The sequence below is a fragment of the Littorina saxatilis genome, linkage group LG2 (genome assembly GCF_037325665.1).
Source record: "Littorina saxatilis isolate snail1 linkage group LG2, US_GU_Lsax_2.0, whole genome shotgun sequence".
Classification (NCBI taxonomy): domain Eukaryota; kingdom Metazoa; phylum Mollusca; class Gastropoda; order Littorinimorpha; family Littorinidae; genus Littorina; species Littorina saxatilis.
Window position 1 is genome coordinate 37506317 of NC_090246.1, and position 3405 is coordinate 37509721.

The following is a 3405-nucleotide window of genomic DNA, read 5'->3' on the forward strand; positions in this document are numbered from 1 at the left end:
CCTTCTCAGTTGGTGGCAGTGACTGAGTGAGAATGGTTATTTCCCTTTGACCATTAAGATGTTCCTCTATAAGTCCTTGTATAATTTTAATCCACCAATAACTCCCTAACCGTGTGTTTGACTGGTCCCAATTTTTGTAAGGACCGTCTCAGGAATGTATAGAACCTGTTCACCAAGTTTGGTGACGATCGGTCCGTTCATTCTTGAGATCTATATGCGAACACAAACAAACAAACAAACAAACAAACAAACACATCGAGCGAAACCTATACACACCCCTATACCGGGGGTGTAAAAAAGCAGTTCTGGGTATAGACTTCCATGCTTATGTCTAGCTCCTGGCATAAGGCTAATTAAAGCAAAAAAATCACCATAAAAAACACCAATGAGTACAATTGTTGTGGTGTCAGATATTCGCACGGTATCAGGTACTTACGCCCACACGTTGTTCGTTCTGCGATTGTTTTCTTTTGAGAAAAGACGCGTGGGGGTTATTTTTTAATGGATCACATGAACCAAACACATACGATAGTATCACAGTGGTTCTCCAGAAAGGCATAATAAGACAAGACAAGAAACTGTAGAGCACACACACGTTTACTACTCCTTCGTTTCCGGACAGCCAGTGGTTCATCAGACACGCACGCACACATACTGGCACAAAGGCAATACTTGTTTGAGCTCTCATTTTGTTGTTGTTAGGAGACTGATAACAAAGATGCAACAATGTCTCTTCGAAATAAACACGGCTTTTGTTATTTTGTTGTTGTTGATTGTTTCTGTTCCGCCTTTTTGAAAACCCCTATGACAGAACATACAAATCTCTCTTCCGACCGACAGAAAAGCTTGTCGTAGGACAAGGCGATTCATCTTTTATTTAATTTATTTCATCAGATGCAATACAATTTAATACTATTAGAAAATGGAAAAAAAATGAAGGCACCGAAAGAACATTAGCTATTAGATTAGTCTTAAACGGCCAGAAAATGTAGTGAAAAAAAACCCACAGACACACAAAACACTCACACATACATACACACACACACACACACACACACACACACACACACACACACACACACACACACACACACACACACACACACACACACACACACACACACAAAACAAGTACAGGTTAGTTAATACAACGTTTAAATATGAAAAAATCTCCATGATACTCAGTTCTCAGAGTTGTGTTTATTTCTGCTTACTTATTTCTCTGTCGTTGTTCGAAAAGCTTTGCATGCATGTGCAATTTACAAATCTCAAGCTCGCGACCCGAGTCAGTATAGTAGCTATGTAAGCACGCTGTTTTGCTGTGCCGGAGAAGAAAAACAAGTCGCGTAAGGCGAAAATACAATATTTAGTCAAGTAGCTGCCCTTTTTCAGCAAGACCGTATACTCGTAGCATCGTCAGTCCACCGCTCATGGCAAAGGCAGTGAAATTGACAAGAAGAGCGGGGTAGTAGTTGCGCTAAGAAGGATAGCACGCTTTTCTGTACCTCTCTTTGTTTTAACTTTCTGAGCGTGTTTTTAATCCAAACATATCATATCTATATGTTTTTGGAATCAGGAACCGACAAGGAATAAGATGAAAGTGTTTTTAAATTGATTTCGAAAAAAAAATTTTGATAATAATTTTTATATATTTAATTTTCAGAGCTTGTTTTTAATCCGAATATAACATATTTATATGTTTTTGGAATCAGCAAATGATGGAGAATAAGATAAACGTAAATTTGGATCGTTTTATAAATTGTTATTTTTTTTTTACAATTTTCCGATTTTTAATGACCAAAGTCATAAATTAATTTTTAAGCCACCAAGCTGAAATGCAATACCGAAGTCCGGGCTTCGTCGAAGATTACTTGACCAAAATTTCAACCAATTTGGTTGAAAAATGAGGGCGTGACCGTGCCGCCTCAACTTTCACGAAAAGCCGGATATGACGTCATCAAAGACATTTATCAAAAAAATGAAAAAAACGTTCGGGGATTTCATACCCAGGAACTCTCATGTCAAATTTCATAAAGATCGGTCCAGTAGTTTAGTCTGAATCGCTCTACACACACACACAGACACACACACAGACACACGCACATACACCATACCCTCGTTTCGACTCCCCCTCGATGTTAAAATATTTAGTCAAAACTTGACTAAATATAAAAATGGATTAGGGTTTTGCTGTGACAGCAGACTTTCGCTATGGACAGCATCCACATGCTCCTTAACCCCCCCCCCCCCCCACCCCGCCCCCCCCCCAGGAACCGTTTTTGTGCGTTTTACAGCTAGCGTCTTTCTCGTATAAAGCATGATGTACACCACCACCAACCTGTCCTGGCTTTTACTCGTGGTTTGAGCATCCTTCAACTTGGACATATGCCAACATTCAGCAGTCTGACTGCGTTCCGTTTTCTATGTGTTGGCTGAATTACATTTTTTAAGCGACACCCATGTCAATTTGCGAAATTAATTCAGCCGGCAAAAGATTCATATCCCCAGGTTGTGCAGAAAGTAGCGGTCACACGCATTTACACCATATTCTGAAACAATTTCCGTCCTTCTATAAAGAGAAAGGAAAAGTATTGACTGATTGTAAAAAGAACGAAGAGAGCAGTGGCACAGTGGATAGACTGACCCGATGCAGCTTGGACAAGTTATTTACTTTGAAGGTAATGGCGCCTTGACTTCTTGTACTTCTTCATCATTTCAGCGAGGCAATAGTGCCGCGTAGCGTGCCTGACTCCAATCCCTAATCAGACTCGAGGTAATGGTCGTAACGGTTACTTTAGGTTACAGAAGTAACAAATTCCACACTTGTAACTTCGCACAGTCACGCGGCCTTCGTCGACTAGAGCGAAGGTGCTTTTACGTCAAGAGATGTTTGGTTCTTCAAGGTGACACCTCTCCTTGTAAAAGCACCCTCTGATAGAAGGCAATGAAGTTTCTTTTGCTGTCTCAAGAAATGAGTCTGGAATAAATGATTATTTACATTTCATTTCTCAATTAATATTGATATTGACAGTCATTTGATCACAACTGAGGATTTGGTACGAGAGGAAAGGTGCAGATTAAAGAGCTTAAAGGCACAGTAAGCCTCCCGTAAACCATCACAGCTACTGTCAGGCTTTTACACACAGTACAAACACCCTTCCATTCGAACGCTCACCGAACGGGAACATCCTAGGTGCCCTACGTAAAGAGCTAGCAATTTTCAAAGAATTAATTTTGCGGATTGTCTGTCAGACATTCGGACGGTGCTTTTTTGCGCTTCTGACCTAACTTTTGAAATCTAAATAAAAAATTGACAGCTTGTTACACAAACATTCTTAAATCATAAAAGACATCTTTTTTCATCAAGACAAGATCAGAAGTTTTGAAAGTTTAAAAAAAGATAGC